This window comes from Tachypleus tridentatus, chromosome 11, assembly GCF_004210375.1.
Source record: "Tachypleus tridentatus isolate NWPU-2018 chromosome 11, ASM421037v1, whole genome shotgun sequence".
NCBI classification, from domain to species: Eukaryota; Metazoa; Arthropoda; class Merostomata; order Xiphosura; family Limulidae; genus Tachypleus; species Tachypleus tridentatus.
The window spans coordinates 10,316,419-10,338,479 of NC_134835.1; positions in this window are offsets into that span (position 1 = coordinate 10,316,419).

Genomic DNA, 22,061 nt, shown 5'->3' on the forward strand with positions numbered 1-22,061 from the left:
TTTACTCAGTAACATAATGTTATCACTTTTACATGCCACATATTTACTCAGTAACATAATGTTATCACTTTTACATGCCACATATTTACTCAGTAACATAATGTTATCACTTTTACATGCCACATATTTACTCAGTAACATAATGTTATCACTTTTACATACCACATATTTACTCAGTAACATAATGTTATCACTTTTACATGCCACATATTTACTCAGTAACATAATGTTATCACTTTTACATGCCACATATTTACTCAGTAACATAATGTTATCACTTTTACATGCCACATATTTACTCAGTAACATAATGTTATCACTTTTACATGCCACATATTTACTCAGTAACATAATGTTATCACTTTTACATGCCACATATTTACTCAGTAACATAATGTTATCACTTTTACATGCCACATATTTACTCAGTAACATAATGTTATCACTTTTACATGCCACATATTTACTCAGTAACATAATGTTATCACTTTTACATACCACATATTTACTCAGTAACATAATGTTATCACTTTTACATGCCACATATTTACTCAGTAACATAATGTTATCACTTTTACATGCCACATATTTACTCAGTAACATAATGTTATCACTTTTACATGCCACATATTTACTCAGTAACATAATGTTATCACTTTTACATACCACATATTTACTCAGTAACATAATGTTATCACTTTTACATGCCACATATTTACTCAGTAACATAATGTTATCACTTTTACATGCCACATATTTACTCAGTAACATAATGTTATCACTTTTACATGCCACATATTTACTCAGTAACATAATGTTATCACTTTTACATGCCACATATTTACTCAGTAACATAATGTTATCACTTTTACATGCCACATATTTACTCAGTAACATAATGTTATCACTTTTACATGCCACATATTTACTCAGTAACATAATGTTATCACTTTTACATGCCACATATTTACTCAGTAACATAATGTTATCACTTTTACATACCACATATTTACTCAGTAACATAATGTTATCACTTTTACATGCCACATATTTACTCAGTAACATAATGTTATCACTTTTACATGCCACATATTTACTCAGTAACATAATGTTATCACTTTTACATGCCACATATTTACTCAGTAACATAATGTTATCACTTTTACATACCACATATTTACTCAGTAACATAATGTTATCACTTTTACATGCCACATATTTACTCAGTAACATAATGTTATCACTTTTACATGCCACATATTTACTCAGTAACATAATGTTATCACTTTTACATGCCACATATTTACTCAGTAACATAATGTTATCACTTTTACATGCCACATATTTACTCAGTAACATAATGTTATCACTTTTACATACCACATATTTACTCAGTAACATAATGTTATCACTTTTACATGCCACATATTTACTCAGTAACATAATGTTATCACTTTTACATGCCACATATTTACTCAGTAACATAATGTTATCACTTTTACATGCCACATATTTACTCAGTAACATAATGTTATCACTTTTACATGCCACATATTTACTCAGTAACATAATGTTATCACTTTTACATGCCACATATTTACTCAGTAACATAATGTTATCACTTTTACATGCCACATATTTACTCAGTAACATAATGTTATCACTTTTACATGCCACATATTTACTCAGTAACATAATGTTATCACTTTTACATGCCACATATTTACTCAGTAACATAATGTTATCACTTTTACATGCCACATATTTACTCAGTAACATAATGTTATCACTTTTACATGCCACATATTTACTCAGTAACATAATGTTATCACTTTTACATGCCACATATTTACTCAGTAACATAATGTTATCACTTTTTACATGCCACATATTTACTCAGTAACATAATGTTATCACTTTTACATACCACATATTTACTCAGTAACATAATGTTATCACTTTTACATGCCACATATTTACTCAGTAACATAATGTTATCACTTTTACATGCCACATATTTACTCAGTAACATAATGTTATCACTTTTACATGCCACATATTTACTCAGTAACATAATGTTATCACTTTTACATGCCACATATTTACTCAGTAACATAATGTTATCACTTTTACATGCCACATATTTACTCAGTAACATAATGTTATCACTTTTACATGCCACATATTTACTCAGTAACATAATGTTATCACTTTTACATACCACATATTTACTCAGTAACATAATGTTATCACTTTTACATGCCACATATTTACTCAGTAACATAATGTTATCACTTTTACATACCACATATTTACTCAGTAACATAATGTTATCACTTTTACATGCCACATATTTACTCAGTAACATAATGTTATCACTTTTACATGCCACATATTTACTCAGTAACATAATGTTATCACTTTTACATGCCACATATTTACTCAGTAACATAATGTTATCACTTTTACATGCCACATATTTACTCAGTAACATAATGTTATCACTTTTACATGCCACATATTTACTCAGTAACATAATGTTATCACTTTTACATGCCACATATTTACTCAGTAACATAATGTTATCACTTTTACATACCACATATTTACTCAGTAACATAATGTTATCACTTTTACATGCCACATATTTACTCAGTAACATAATGTTATCACTTTTACATGCCACATATTTACTCAGTAACATAATGTTATCACTTTTACATGCCACATATTTACTCAGTAACATAATGTTATCACTTTTACATGCCACATATTTACTCAGTAACATAATGTTATCACTTTTTACATACCACATATTTACTCAGTAACATAATGTTATCACTTTTACATGCCACATATTTACTCAGTAACATAATGTTATCACTTTTTACATGCCACATATTTACTCAGTAACATAATGTTATCACTTTTACATGCCACATATTTACTCAGTAACATAATGTTATCACTTTTACATACCACATATTTACTCAGTAACATAATGTTATCACTTTTACATGCCACATATTTACTCAGTAACATAATGTTATCACTTTTACATGCCACATATTTACTCAGTAACATAATGTTATCACTTTTACATGCCACATATTTACTCAGTAACATAATGTTATCACTTTTACATGCCACATATTTACTCAGTAACATAATGTTATCACTTTTACATGCCACATATTTACTCAGTAACATAATGTTATCACTTTTACATGCCACATATTTACTCAGTAACATAATGTTATCACTTTTACATGCCACATATTTACTCAGTAACATAATGTTATCACTTTTACATGCCACATATTTACTCAGTAACATAATGTTATCACTTTTACATACCACATATTTACTCAGTAACATAATGTTATCACTTTTACATGCCACATATTTACTCAGTAACATAATGTTATCACTTTTACATACCACATATTTACTCAGTAACATAATGTTATCACTTTTACATGCCACATATTTACTCAGTAACATAATGTTATCACTTTTACATGCCACATATTTACTCAGTAACATAATGTTATCACTTTTACATGCCACATATTTACTCAGTAACATAATGTTATCACTTTTACATGCCACATATTTACTCAGTAACATAATGTTATCACTTTTACATGCCACATATTTACTCAGTAACATAATGTTATCACTTTTACATGCCACATATTTACTCAGTAACATAATGTTATCACTTTTACATGCCACATATTTACTCAGTAACATAATGTTATCACTTTTACATGCCACATATTTACTCAGTAACATAATGTTATCACTTTTTACATATTTACCACATATTTACTCAGTAACATAATGTTATCACTTTTACATGCCACATATTTACTCAGTAACATAATGTTATCACTTTTACATACCACATATTTACTCAGTAACATAATGTTATCACTTTTACATACCACATATTTACTCAGTAACATAATGTTATCACTTTTACATGCCACATATTTACTCAGTAACATAATGTTATCACTTTTACATGCCACATATTTACTCAGTAACATAATGTTATCACTTTTACATGCCACATATTTACTCAGTAACATAATGTTATCACTTTTACATGCCACATATTTACTCAGTAACATAATGTTATCACTTTTACATGCCACATATTTACTCAGTAACATAATGTTATCACTTTTACATGCCACATATTTACTCAGTAACATAATGTTATCACTTTTACATGCCACATATTTACTCAGTAACATAATGTTATCACTTTTACATGCCACATATTTACTCAGTAACATAATGTTATCACTTTTACATGCCACATATTTACTCAGTAACATAATGTTATCACTATCACATTTTACTCAGTAACATAATGTTATCACACATATTTACTCAGTAACATAATGTTATCACTTTTACATGCCACATATTTACTCAGTAACATAATGTTATCACTTTTACATGCCACATATTTACTCAGTAACATAATGTTATCACTTTTACATACCACATATTTACTCAGTAACATAATGTTATCACTTTTACATGCCACATATTTACTCAGTAACATAATGTTATCACTTTTACATGCCACATATTTACTCAGTAACATAATGTTATCACTTTTACATGCCACATATTTACTCAGTAACATAATGTTATCACTTTTACATACCACATATTTACTCAGTAACATAATGTTATCACTTTTACATGCCACATATTTACTCAGTAACATAATGTTATCACTTTTACATACCACATATTTACTCAGTAACATAATGTTATCACTTTTACATGCCACATATTTACTCAGTAACATAATGTTATCACTTTTACATACCACATATTTACTCAGTAACATAATGTTATCACTTTTACATGCCACATATTTACTCAGTAACATAATGTTATCACTTTTACATGCCACATATTTACTCAGTAACATAATGTTATCACTTTTTACATGCCACATATTTACTCAGTAACATAATGTTATCACTTTTACATGCCACATATTTACTCAGTAACATAATGTTATCACTTTTACATGCCACATATTTACTCAGTAACATAATGTTATCACTTTTACATGCCACATATTTACTCAGTAACATAATGTTATCACTTTTACATGCCACATATTTACTCAGTAACATAATGTTATCACTTTTACATGCCACATATTTACTCAGTAACATAATGTTATCACTTTTACATGCCACATATTTACTCAGTAACATAATGTTATCACTTTTACATGCCACATATTTACTCAGTAACATAATGTTATCACACTTTTACATGCCACATATTTACTCAGTAACATAATGTTATCACTTTTACATACCACATATTTACTCAGTAACATAATGTTATCACTTTTAACATACCACATATTTACTCAGTAACATAATGTTATCACTTTTACATACCACATATTTACTCAGTAACATAATGTTATCACTTTTTACATGCCACATATTTACTCAGTAACATAATGTTATCACTTTTACATGCCACATATTTACTCAGTAACATAATGTTATCACTTTTACATGCCACATATTTACTCAGTAACATAATGTTATCACTTTTACATGCCACATATTTACTCAGTAACATAATGTTATCACTTTTACATGCCACATATTTACTCAGTAACATAATGTTATCACTTTTACATGCCACATATTTACTCAGTAACATAATGTTATCACTTTTACATGCCACATATTTACTCAGTAACATAATGTTATCACTTTTACATACCACATATTTACTCAGTAACATAATGTTATCACTTTTTTACATGCCACATATTTACTCAGTAACATAATGTTATCACTTTTACATGCCACATATTTACTCAGTAACATAATGTTATCACTTTTACATGCCACATATTTACTCAGTAACATAATGTTATCACTTTTACATGCCACATATTTACCAGTAACATAATGTTATCACTTTTACATGTATTTACTCAGTAACATAATGTTATCACTTTTACATGCCACATATTTACTCAGTAACATAATGTTATCACTTTTACATGCTATTTACTCAGTAACATAATGTTATCACTTTTACATGCCACATATTTACTCAGTAACATAATGTTATCACTTTTACATACCACATATTTACTCAGTAACATAATGTTATCACTTTTACATGCCACATATTTACTCAGTAACATAATGTTATCACTTTTACATGCCACATATTTACTCAGTAACATAATGTTATCACTTTTACATGCCACATATTTACTCAGTAACATAATGTTATCACTTTTACATGCCACATATTTACTCAGTAACATAATGTTATCACTTTTACATGCCACATATTTACTCAGTAACATAATGTTATCACTTTTACATGCCACATATTTACTCAGTAACATAATGTTATCACTTTTACATGCCACATATTTACTCAGTAACATAATGTTATCACTTTTACATGCCACATATTTACTCAGTAACATAATGTTATCACTTTTACATGCCACATATTTACTCAGTAACATAATGTTATCACTTTTACATACCACATATTTACTCAGTAACATAATGTTATCACTTTTACATGCCACATATTTACTCAGTAACATAATGTTATCACTTTTACATACCACATATTTACTCAGTAACATAATGTTATCACTTTTACATGCCACATATTTACTCAGTAACATAATGTTATCACTTTTACATGCCACATATTTACTCAGTAACATAATGTTATCACTTTTACATGCCACATATTTACTCAGTAACATAATGTTATCACTTTTACATGCCACATATTTACTCAGTAACATAATGTTATCACTTTTACATGCCACATATTTACTCAGTAACATAATGTTATCACTTTTTACATGCCACATATTTACTCAGTAACATAATGTTATCACTTTTACATACCACATATTTACTCAGTAACATAATGTTATCACTTTTCACATGCCACATATTTACTCAGTAACATAATGTTATCACTTTTTACATGCCACATATTTACTCAGTAATATAATGTTATCACTTTTACATGCCACATATTTACTCAGTAACATAATGTTATCACTTTTACATGCCACATATTTACTCAGTAACATAATGTTATCACTTTTACATGCCACATATTTACTCAGTAACATAATGTTATCACTTTTACATGCCACATATTTACTCAGTAACATAATGTTATCACTTTTACATACCACATATTTACTCAACATATTCACTTTTACATCACATATTTACTCAGTAACATAATGTTATCACTTTTACATGCCACATATTTACTCAGTAACATAATGTTATCACTTTTTACATACCACATATTACTCAGTAACATAATGTTATCACTTTTTTAAAGCCACATATTTACTCAGTAACATAATGTTATCACTTTTACATGCCACATATTTACTCAGTAACATAATGTTATCACTTTTACATGCCACATATTTACTCAGTAACATAATGTTATCACTTTTACATGCCACATATTTACTCAGTAACATAATGTTATCACTTTTACATGCCACATATTTACTCAGTAACATAATGTTATCACTTTTACATGCCACATATTTACTCAGTAACATAATGTTATCACTTTTACATGCCACATATTTACTCAGTAACATAATGTTATCACTTTTACATGCCACATATTTACTCAGTAACATAATGTTATCACTTTTACATGCCACATATTTACTCAGTAACATAATGTTATCACTTTTACATGCCACATATTTACTCAGTAACATAATGTTATCACTTTTACATACCACATATTTACTCAGTAACATAATGTTATCACTTTTACATGCCACATATTTACTCAGTAACATAATGTTATCACTTTTACATACCACATATTTACTCAGTAACATAATGTTATCACTTTTACATGCCACATATTTACTCAGTAACATAATGTTATCACTTTTACATACCACATATTTACTCAGTAACATAATGTTATCACTTTTACATGCCACATATTTACTCAGTAACATAATGTTATCACTTTTACATGCCACATATTTACTCAGTAACATAATGTTATCACTTTTACATGCCACATATTTACTCAGTAACATAATGTTATCACTTTTACATGCCACATATTTACTCAGTAACATAATGTTATCACTTTTACATGCCACATATTTACTCAGTAACATAATGTTATCACTTTTACATACCACATTTTACTCAGTAACATAATGTTATCACTTTTACATGCCACATATTTACTCAGTAACATAATGTTATCACTTTTACATGCCACATATTTACTCAGTAACATAATGTTATCACTTTTACATACCACATATTTACTCAGTAACATAATGTTATCACTTTTACATGCCACATATTTACTCAGTAACATAATGTTATCACTTTTACATGCCACATATTTACTCAGTAACATAATGTTATCACTTTTACATGCCACATATTTACTCAGTAACATAATGTTATCACTTTTACATGCCACATATTTACTCAGTAACATAATGTTATCACTTTTACATGCCACATATTTACTCAGTAACATAATGTTATCACTTTTACATACCACATATTTACTCAGTAACATAATGTTATCACTTTTACATGCCACATATTTACTCAGTAACATAATGTTATCACTTTTACATAATGTTATCCACATATTTACTCAGTAACATAATGTTATCACTTTTACATGCCACATATTTACTCAGTAACATAATGTTATCACTTTTACATGCCACATATTTACTCAGTAACATAATGTTATCACTTTTACATGCCACATATTTACTCAGTAACATAATGTTATCACTTTTACATATATTACTCAGTAACATAATGTTATCACTTTTACATGCCACATATTTACTCAGTAACATAATGTTATCACTTTTTACATGCCACATATTTACTCAGTAACATAATGTTATCACTTTTACATGCCACATATTTACTCAGTAACATAATGTTATCACTTTTTACATGCCACATATTTACTCAGTAACATAATGTTATCACTTTTACATGCCACATATTTACTCAGTAACATAATGTTATCACTTTTACATGCCACATATTTACTCAGTAACATAATGTTATCACTTTTTACATACCACATATTTACTCAGTAACATAATGTTATCACTTTTACATACCACATATTTACTCAGTAACATAATGTTATCACTTTTACATGCCACATATTTACTCAGTAACATAATGTTATCACTTTTACATGCCACATATTTACTCAGTAACATAATGTTATCACTTTTACATGCCACATATTTACTCAGTAACATAATGTTATCACTTTTTACATGCCACATATTTACTCAGTAACATAATGTTATCACTTTTTACATGCCACATATTTACTCAGTAACATAATGTTATCACTTTTACATGCCACATATTTACTCAGTAACATAATGTTATCACTTTTACATGCCACATATTTACTCAGTAACATAATGTTATCACTTTTACATACCACATATTTACTCAGTAACATAATGTTATCACTTTTACATGCCACATATTTACTCAGTAACATAATGTTATCACTTTTACATGCCACATATTTACTCAGTAACATAATGTTATCACTTTTACATACCACATATTTACTCAGTAACATAATGTTATCACTTTTACATGCCACATATTTACTCAGTAACATAATGTTATCACTTTTACATGCCACATATTTACTCAGTAACATAATGTTATCACTTTTACATGCCACATATTTACTCAGTAACATAATGTTATCACTTTTACATGCCACATATTTACTCAGTAACATAATGTTATCACTTTTACATGCCACATATTTACTCAGTAACATAATGTTATCACTTTTACATGCCACATATTTACTCAGTAACATAATGTTATCACTTTTACATGCCACATATTTACTCAGTAACATAATGTTATCACTTTTACATGCCACATATTTACTCAGTAACATAATGTTATCACTTTTACATGCCACATATTTACTCAGTAACATAATGTTATCACTTTTACATACCACATATTTACTCAGTAACATAATGTTATCACTTTTACATGTATTTACTCAGTAACATAATGTTATCACTTTTTTACATGCCACATATTTACTCAGTAACATAATGTTATCACTTTTACATGCCACATATTTACTCAGTAACATAATGTTATCACTTTTACATGCCACATATTTACTCAGTAACATAATGTTATCACTTTTACATGCCACATATTTACTCAGTAACATAATGTTATCACTTTTTACATGCCACATATTTACTCAGTAACATAATGTTATCACTTTTACATGCCACATATTTACTCAGTAACATAATGTTATCACTTTTACATACCACATATTTACTCAGTAACATAATGTTATCACTTTTACATGCCACATATTTACTCAGTAACATAATGTTATCACTTTTACATGCCACATATTTACTCAGTAACATAATGTTATCACTTTTACATGCCACATATTTACTCAGTAACATAATGTTATCACTTTTACATGCCACATATTTACTCAGTAACATAATGTTATCACTTTTACATGCCACATATTTACTCAGTAACATAATGTTATCACTTTTACATGCCACATATTTACTCAGTAACATAATGTTATCACTTTTACATGCCACATATTTACTCAGTAACATAATGTTATCACTTTTACATGCCACATATTTACTCAGTAACATAATGTTATCACTTTTTTACATACCACATATTTACTCAGTAACATAATGTTATCACTTTTACATGCCACATATTTACTCAGTAACATAATGTTATCACTTTTACATACCACATATTTACTCAGTAACATAATGTTATCACTTTTACATGCCACATATTTACTCAGTAACATAATGTTATCACTTTTACATGCCACATATTTACTCAGTAACATAATGTTATCACTTTTACATACCACATATTTACTCAGTAACATAATGTTATCACTTTTACATGCCACATATTTACTCAGTAACATAATGTTATCACTTTTACATGCCACATATTTACTCAGTAACATAATGTTATCACTTTTACATACCACATATTTACTCAGTAACATAATGTTATCACTTTTACATGCCACATATTTACTCAGTAACATAATGTTATCACTTTTACATGCCACATATTTACTCAGTAACATAATGTTATCACTTTTACATGCCACATATTTACTCAGTAACATAATGTTATCACTTTTAATGTTACATGCCACATATTTACTCAGTAACATAATGTTATCACTTTTACATGCCACATATTTACTCAGTAACATAATGTTATCACTTTTACATGCCACATATTTACTCAGTAACATAATGTTATCACTTTTACATGCCACATATTTACTCAGTAACATAATGTTATCACTTTTACATACCACATATTTACTCAGTAACATAATGTTATCACTTTTACATGCCACATATTTACTCAGTAACATAATGTTATCACTTTTACATGCCACATATTTACTCAGTAACATAATGTTATCACTTTTACATGCCACATATTTACTCAGTAACATAATGTTATCACTTTTACATGCCACATATTTACTCAGTAACATAATGTTATCACTTTTACATGCCACATATTTACTCAGTAACATAATGTTATCACTTTTACATACCACATATTTACTCAGTAACATAATGTTATCACTTTTTACATGCCACATATTTACTCAGTAACATAATGTTATCACTTTTACATACCACATATTTACTCAGTAACATATTGTTATCACACTTTATGAGGCCACATATTTACTCAGAAACATAATGTTATCACTTTTACATGCCACATATTTACTCAGTAACATAATGTTATCACTTTTACATGCCACATATTTACTCAGTAACATAATGTTATCACTTTTTTAATGCCACATATTTACTCAGTAACATAATGTTATCACTTTTACATACCACATATTTACTCAGTAACATAATGTTATCACTTTTACATGCCACATATTTACTTATTAACATTATGGTATCACTTTTACATGCCACATATTTACTCAGTAACATAATGTTATCACTTTTACATATTTACCACATATTTACTCAGTAACATAATGTTATCACTTTTCACATGCCACATATTTACTCAGTAACATAATGTTATCACTTTTTACATGCCACATATTTACTCAGTAACATAATGTTATCACTTTTACATGCCACATATTTACTCAGTAACATAATGTTATCACTTTTTACATGCCACATATTTACTCAGTAACATAATGTTATCACTTTTTACATGCCACATATTTACTCAGTAACATAATGTTATCACTTTTTACATACCACATATTTACTCAGTAACATAATGTTATCACTTTTACATGCCACATATTTACTCAGTAACATAATGTTATCACTTTTACATGCCACATATTTACTCAGTAACATAATGTTATCACTTTTACATACGACATATTTACTCAGTAACATAATGTTATCACTTTTACATGCCACATATTTACTCAGTAACATAATGTTATCACTTTTTACATGCCACATATTTACTCAGTAACATAATGTTATCACTTTTACATGCCACATATTTACTCAGTAACATAATGTTATCACTTTTACATGCCACATATTTACTCAGTAACATAATGTTATCACTTTTACATGCCACATATTTACTCAGTAACATAATGTTATCACTTTTACATACCACATATTTACTCAGTAACATAATGTTATCACTTTTACATGCCACATATTTACTCAGTAACATAATGTTATCACTTTTACATACCACATATTTACTCAGTAACATAATGTTATCACTTTTACATATATTTACTCAGTAACATAATGTTATCACTTTTACATACCACATATTTACTCAGTAACATAATGTTATCACTTTTACATGTAACATAATGTTATCACTTTTTACAGTAACATGCCACATATTTACTCAGTAACATAATGTTATCACTTTTACATGCCACATATTTACTCAGTAACATAATGTTATCACTTTTACATGTATTTACTCAGTAACATAATGTTATCACTTTTACATGCCACATATTTACTCAGTAACATAATGTTATCACTTTTTTACATGCCACATATTTACTCAGTAACATAATGTTATCACTTTTACATGCCACATATTTACTCAGTAACATAATGTTATCACTCTTTACATGCCACATATTTACTCAGTAACATAATGTTATCAGTTTTTACATGCCACATATTCACTCAGTAAATAATGTTATCACTTTTTACATACGACATATTTATTCAGTAACATAATGTTATCACTTTATACATACGACATATTTACTCAGTAACATAATGTTATCACTTTTTACATACCACATATTTACTCAGTAACATAATGTTATCACTTTTGACATACCACATATTTACTCAGTAACATAATGTTATCACTTTTTACATGCCACATATTTACTCAGTAACATAATGTTATCACTTTTACATGCCACATATTTACTCAGTAACATAATGTTATCACTTTTACATGCCACATATTTACTCAGTAACATAATGTTATCACTTTTTACATACCACATATTTACTCAGTAACATAATGTTATCACTTTTACATGCCACATATTTACTCAGTAACATAATGTTATCACTTTTACATGCCACATATTTACTCAGTAACATAATGTTATCACTTTTTACATGCCACATATTTACTCAGTAACATAATGTTATCACTTTTTACATACCACATATTTACTCAGTAACATAATGTTATCACTTTTTACATACCACATATTTACTCAGTAACATAATGTTATCACTTTTACATACGACATATTTACTCAGTAACATAATGTTATCACTTTTTACATACCACATATTTACTCAGTAACATAATGTTATCACTTTTACATGCCACATATTTACTCAGTAACATAATGTTATCACTTTTACATGCCACATATTTACTCAGTAACATAATGTTATCACTTTTTACATGCCACATATTTACTCAGTAACATAATGTTATCACTTTTTACATACGACATATTTACTCAGTAACATAATGTTATCACTTTTTACATACCACATATTTACTCAGTAACATAATGTTATCACTTTTACATGCCACATATTTACTCAGTAACATAATGTTATCACTTTTTACATACCACATATTACTCAGTAACATAATGTTATCATTTTTACATACGACATATTTACTCAATAACATAATTTTATCACTTTTTACATACCACATATTTACTCAGTAACATAATGTTATCACTTTTTTACATACGAGATATTTACTTAATTAATGGAAAATAAAAATACAAGGAAGCAGAAAATATAGATTTCGGCTCAAGTAAAAACCAAATCAAATTACCTTAAACAACATTATACGAATAAACAATGTAACGCAAGAAACTACTTCTGCGTCGAGGACGGCCGCTGGGCAAGAGTAGCATACTCATCAAACTGTTTACTGCACGAGACGTATTCGAATCTTGAAACACCTCGTGCTAAGTCTTTTGTAAGATGTTAGCTAACCGAAACTAATTTGAAGTCACTTGTAACCATAGTTAAAATTTAGCCAGAAGAAACTTTGTATTCATAAACATAAAAATACTTAACTTACTTTTATGAAAGAGAAAATATGCTCACATTTTTATTCTGTGGTAGTCCTAATAATGACCTGTAATGATCCCGAAAGTGATAGAAATATTAATTAATGAGTAAAATAATACACACTATGTGGACCTCAGTACATCTGTTCTATACACTGCCGATGACTCGTTAGTGAAACCAGGATAGTGAAACCAGGATTCATCTAGCAGTCTGGAATAGGTGTGAAACCAGGATTCATCAAGGAGTCTTGAATAGGTGTGAAACCAGGATTTATCAAGCAGTCTGGAATAGGTGTGAAACCAGGATTCATCAAGCAGTCTGGAATAGGTTCATGATGAACGTATCACAGCAGATAACCGACAAACACTTGGAAATTTTTTTTTTTCTGTGCAAGAAACCTAGGCTTAAATATAATGTCGTTAATGTAATTGAGTAAAAAGTGCTCATAAAGTATGTTTCTTGTCTAATATCTGATCCCTCTGGCCATGATAATTTCTTGAAATCTTTGTGTTATATAATGCACGAGAGACTGAATGTATACAGGTGTGTCTCGGTGATAACAAACGTGGGTTAGGACTAAGTGCAGTCCCAAGATGCTTCTCGATTTCTTGTCTTGCAACTCGATCATTGTTATCTATTACCTCCCAACAGTGTCTGATAGGGTTGAAATATTGTCAGTATGGTGTATTTTCCCTCTCGCTTCGAAGATAATCTGTCACCTCAGCAATGACATAAATCCTAAGATATTTTTTTCAATATACGTAAGGAGAAACTTCCTCTGTATGTGACGTCTACTACATGGGTTACGTTAATGTTACCAACCATTATAGTCCTATGACATGGAGCAGGGTCATCGTGGAATTTCTACTGGTCAGCTACACTGAAGTGATCCTTAATTGCTGGCTTTAATCAAGACTCCAGAATCCCAATATTCTTGTCAGCAATAGCAGTGTCTTTCACAAAATGTGGACTTCCCAATCTCTGGCCAGAGAATTGTGCTTATGTCACCTGACCTGGCTTCGCAATCACAACACACTGCATAAAGCTCTTCTCCACATCCTGCAAAGTGCTTCCCATCAGACCCAGTACAGATTCCAGTATGGCTCTGCTCTATTCCATAGGAGTATAATGGTTGGTAAAATTCGTGTAATATATGTAGTAGATGTCACATACACATTGAACTTTGACTTGTCTCAGAAGATCACCTTGTTCCACATTGATTCTGCACCGTCAGGAATACTCTGTTGGCCAGTTTATCCTCGCTTTTTCTTGGTGTTGGTCTAGAGTGGATTTTTTGTCCATCTTGCTGAGACTGAGGGAACACAGGCGATACGATGGACACGATGACAGTGACCACTGAACTTTTTGGCTATACTCTTTTAAAATTTTTAAACGACATTCTACAATTCTTCAGGCTCGTGTGTTTCAGAACATAATGGTCAGCTGAGATGAAAGATCCTTAGAACACGATGGTCAGTTGGAATGGAAGATCCTTAGAACACGATGGACAGTTAGAATGGAAGATTCTTAGAACACGATGGTCAGTTGGGATGGAAGATTCTTAGAACACGATGGTCAGTTGGGATGGAAGATTCTTAGAACTCAATGGTCAGTTAGGATGGAAAATTCTTAGAACACGATGGTCAGTTGGGATGAAAGATTCTTCCTACTCTTACCGTTCTTCCACTTGACACAGTCCGTCTGTCTGTATCTCTGAAGCCACAGTAGGCTGGATAAAGTTCATTCCTCTAACAATCTGTCTTGTCGAAAATCTATTTGCTGAAAGAAACAAAGACTACTTTTTGCTGTGGAGTTAACTGGTAATCCTTCGTCATCGAACGTAACAAGCGCTTTGTAGTAGATAAAATAACTCTTTGTAAGAACCTCTGTTTATAGCCCTATACACGTCCATGCAATATCCAGACAGTCTATAAACCTGCTGAAATAATAATTAGACAGTATTACATCATCCATAAAGCACGTTTACGTCCGTATGAATTAGAACTTCAAAAGAAACAATGATTCGCAAGAATAGTATGAAAAAATTGAATGGTGTAATTGAGGTATCCACTAGTTCGTACATATGTGCGCGTGCATGTTTGTATTGTACGTGTGTATTCTTTCTTATTTTGTCCTGCGTTTGTTCATAACGTCACGTATGGATACACTTTTCACAAATGTTTACGTCAAATGTATTTTCGATATTACCATATCCTCCATTGACACGGCGGTATGTCTGCGGACTCACACTCTTAGAAACCGAGTTTCGATACCCGTGCTGGGTAGAGCACAGGTACCACATCGTGTAGCTTTGTGCTTAATTCCAAACAAATAATCAATCAATATTTCAGCTATAATACGTAGGTGATTAAATTATTTTCAAAAAATTAGATTTTTCTCGTGTAGTTATAAAGAAAACAAACCATTTTATCCCATAAATAATGAAAATCGTTTCTGCTCCACGCACACATTTAATGACAAATTCATGCTGTGTGTGGAATTGAAAATAAATTTTTCTTAGTCTGTATGTTACACACAAGAAAACAACGCTGGTAGTGTACACTGAAGAGAAAACTAAAACCTAAGATATCACAAAGTGAGAATATAAACAAAACATCCTGTATATCAGTGTTGTACAACGAACATTCTAAGTGATCCAAATGACAAAGTTAGGTGCAGTGTTCTCTGGCAACTTCTGATATTCAAAGTGAAATCCCTTCAGCACTCTTGCTAGTCGAGTATTCTTTAATGGGAAAAAGGAAAATGGACTAAAAGATTAATGATTTTCAAGAGTGACAACATGAATGACTTACGCCTTCAAACCCCCCGTAAGAGATGTCATTAGTGTAGAACCGATATTAAAGGAAGTATATTTTTTTTTCGTCTAGCAAGATAGCTTAATTGCCTGGCGGAAGGGGACGAGTTTTTCAGCCCTGAAATAGATAAAAATATTATTATATACTAAATGACTCCTTGTGGTCAAAGTATTTTAAAATAAACTGCTTCTGGTTTAAAACCATAGGATAGAAAACTATTCACTAAAAGTTACATAAGAATTGCGATTTTTACTGTTATTTAGATTTAAAAGGGATTAGAACTTGGGAAATCTAAACCTCAAATAAGTCTAATTAATATTGTTTACAGATTACGAATAATCTTAAATTTACAAGCTTAACGTACCGTTAAAACTATTCTAGTGCTTTGTTGTCCATGATCTATGTGTCCAATAGATGACATGCAGATAGAATAAAATAAAAAGTACTGTTTTTTATACCTTTGGTTTATATGATTCAGTAATACATCACATCATGTTTTATAATTAGAAACGACTTTTGTCATCTTTCGTTAGTGTTACGCGTTTTGTGTTTTTGTTTTATCAAGTTTAACCAATTTTTACCACTCCATCCGTAGTTGTTTATGTGTTTCTTTTATGGTTATAGTGATCACATTGGTTTTCTTGCTCATCAAAGTTAACCACTTTTAGCACTCCATTCGTGGCTGTCCAGGCCTTTTCTATGGTTTATATTGATCACATTGGTTTTCTTGCTCATCAAAGTTAACCACTTTAAACACTCCATTCGTGGCTGTCCAGGCCTTTTCTATGGTTATATTGATCACATTGGTTTTCTTGCTCATCAAAGTTAACCACTTTAAACACTCCATTCGTGGCTGTCCAGGCCTTTTCTATGGTTATATTGATCACATTGGTTTTCTTGCTCATCAAAGTTAACCACTTTAAACACACCATTCGTGGCTGTCCAAGTATTTTCTATGGTTATAGTTACCACATTGATTTTATAGCTCATCAAAGTTAACCACTTTTACCTCTCCATTCGTAGCTGTCCAGGTCTTTCAAGGGCTCTGTGAACATACATGGTCTGTGGTTAGACCTGTTTCCCTTAGGCTGTTTTTATTAGCACCAACAGAAATTTTTATCCGACCTACTTCTGGTAATACTATCCCATCACAACCACATCCAACACGTCAAGCCTATTCTAAGAGTTTTTCTATTAAATATATGAAATATTGGTAACAACTGCTGGCTGGTCTTACAGTTCTCGGTGATTACTGGCTTCAAGAGAATGTGTAAAGATGGCGCACTAGAAAAATTCCACGAGTACAGACAAAACGAAAATCCTTGTACTTAAATTATTTCTATTTTCAAGCCGACGAGCGCTAACTACGACAATGAATTTTCTCTAAAATCTTCTAAACTTGAAGAAATATTTCTACCCGGAATTAAAATTCCGAACGTGGTCTGGCTGACTCAAAAATTGTTTATATCAAAAACAAATTGATAATTTAGTTTCTGACTATGAGATACACTTGCATACTGCGTTCAAGAAACCCAGAATTCCCAAGATATTTTAACAATATTTGTGTCAGCATTATAATGTCCTGAGAGTTCGTGACCGAGAAAAGGAAAACAAATTGTCGTTAACACCATCTGCAAATATGATTATAAAATATCATACTATTTTCTTTATTACGAGCTATTATGGTCCGGCATGGTCAGGCGTGTTAAGACGTGTGACTCGTATTCGGAAGGTCTCGGGTTAGCATCCCCGTCGCGCCAAACATGCTCGCCCTTTCAGCCGTGGGGGCGTTATAATGGTGCGATCAATCCCACTATAGGTTGGTAAAAGAGTAGCCCAAGAGTTAGCGGTGGTTGGTGATGACTAGCTGCCTTCCCTCTAGTCTTACGCTGCTAAATTAGGGACGGCTAGCACACATAGCCCTCGAGTAGCTTTGAGCGAAATTCAAAACAAACAAACAAACGAGGTATTACAATAGTTATATCAATTTCATAACTATATTTTGTTTGTTTTAAGAGGAGTTCCATTGATGAGGTTTTTTGTTGTTGTTTTTTCTGCTCAATCTCAAAATTTAGGGTTGGATGTTTAGTGCACAAATTTCTTCGTTATAAGTTTAATAGAACTTGTATAATTAATGATATTTACAATATACATTTCCAACACTTACTTACGTAAGTAGAAACGCTCATGTCACGTAATTATTAGTAGTCTAGCCTAGAACTTTAATTTTCTCTCATGCATCTAATAAAGTCTTCGATGTTGCTAAGTGAGCATGTTGGTAAACATTGTGAAGCTTCTAGAACACTCTTCTGCCTTCGCATTTATAACAGGATTGTTATGGGACAGCTGACACTTGATGTGAAATAAATGAAAAATATGAACACGCTATCTGTACTTAGCTAACCTATGTAATTAATACAATTGCCAGAATGTAAATTGGGGAAATGACAGCAGGGAAACACCAACTCTAATTAAATTTTCTAAAGATCCACATCGCGTGCACGTGAAGCAAGAATATTCAACTTCGAAGGGCTTACTATTTACAGAGTTCAGCAGGACGATACTTGCCTCTGACCACAATTTCGCTAGTATTCAGTTAGATTGATGTATGAGTAATGTTGAAAATGTGGAGGACGAAAACAAAAATCAAAACATATTAAAGATGCTAAGAGAGAGAAATAATGTAAGCCTTTTATTTTGTGAATTAAATAAAGCAATTTATTTTATCTAAGTAATTGTGTAAAACATGAGAGAGAGACAATGACATGACATGAAGCTCATGGCCGAATAAAGGATATCGGTTTGTTCATAATGAAACAATTTTATCTTCCTAGCTTCAGATCACCAGAAAACTTTCGGTAGTTCTTGAATATGTCGACAAGGTATTTCAAAATCACTTGCTATATTCATTTTAATATTTTTACGAGTTTGACAATAATTTCAATAGTGTTTCTTACTATTGCCGGCTCGTGACGCACACCCTTCAGCCATTCGCATGAAACAGACGAATTAGGTGCTTTACTTGGCGGAGTGTATACATTAATAACTTTTAAGTAGTGAAGTGCACGCCGTTCTAAAACGATTGAATTTTTTTCTATATTATCAGTTGTGAGCCAGAATATAAAAAGTGTTTTATTTTTATATTTAAATAGTCCAAACTAAAATGGGCACTACGCGAATTTTTACAAAGGACTACAATATACAATACTCGTTACCTCTAGCCTTTATAAGCCGATCATAAATAGACAATTACCTATGAACAACTAAATTCAGCGATGACACAGATGATTGTGGGTCTTAAGCCTGGCATAGTCTGTGAAACGTACATCAGATAATTATGAGGTTAATGTTCCTCCATCACAAGAACACTCTCTGTTGCGTTCTTTTGTCTGATGAAGCGACATTTTATATACCAAGGAAAATCAACAGACGTAACTGGATAGATGAGAGAACACCCACACGGGCGAAACGTGACAACGGTCAATGCTTAGTGCATTGTTTTACAACAGCCTATATATTAACAGCCAATTTTTGTTTCTTTTCTCCTTGAAGAAAAGAGTCATTGGACTTAATATACCTGTACATAGCAATAAATGTTTTCCTCGCAAATTAGATATTATTTCTTCTACCCAGCCTGACAATTTGTGTCCGTTAAGTGCTAGATAGTATCTAACTAAACCACTCAGTTGGTTATGTAGAATTGTTTCACTATAAAGTTAATTGAGGTTTACGACCTAGACACATGGTCAAGTTGATTTTGTTAGTTATAATAACCGAGTCAGAGGGAAATGTGTGTGTGGGTGTTTTTCGTATAGCAAAGCCACAAAGGGCTATCTCCTCAGCCCACCGAGGGGAATCGAACCCCTGATTTTAGCGTTGTAAATCCGGAGACATACCGCTGTACTAGCGGGGTACCAGATGGAAATACTGGCACAGATCCATACCATGTGTTGTGATAGTTAGATTGTTCCCCGATAGGTGTTTAGTGCTACAGAAGTATATGTAACTTCATCGTGCATAAAGTGGGGCTGAATCAAGACCAACTTGTGCTTTACGAAATATTTCTCTATCCTTTTTTATTCCTTTTAAAATTTGTTAAGTTTCAAAATGTGCATACATCATTCAGACAGATCCAGGCCCGGCCTGGCCAGGTTGTTAAAGCACTCGACTCGTACGTAATCCGAGGGTCATGGGTCTAATTCCCGTCACACCAAACATGTTCGCTCTTTCAGCCGTGACGGTCAATCCCACTATTCATCGGTAAAAGAGTAGCCCAAGAGTTGGCGGTGGGTGGTGATGACTAGCCTTGCGCGAAATTCAAAACAAACCAAAACGTACAGATCTATTATTTCTGTTACTTGCATATTTAGTCTTTCAAATGTCGAGACTGGAAGTATTCTAAGTGTGGCACATTGGAAAAAGTTGCGAGTGTTAATTCTATATATTAGTAAAGGTTAAGTTAACTATAGGTTTGGTGATAACCGGTCAAGCGGTTCGTCAATTATAGACGA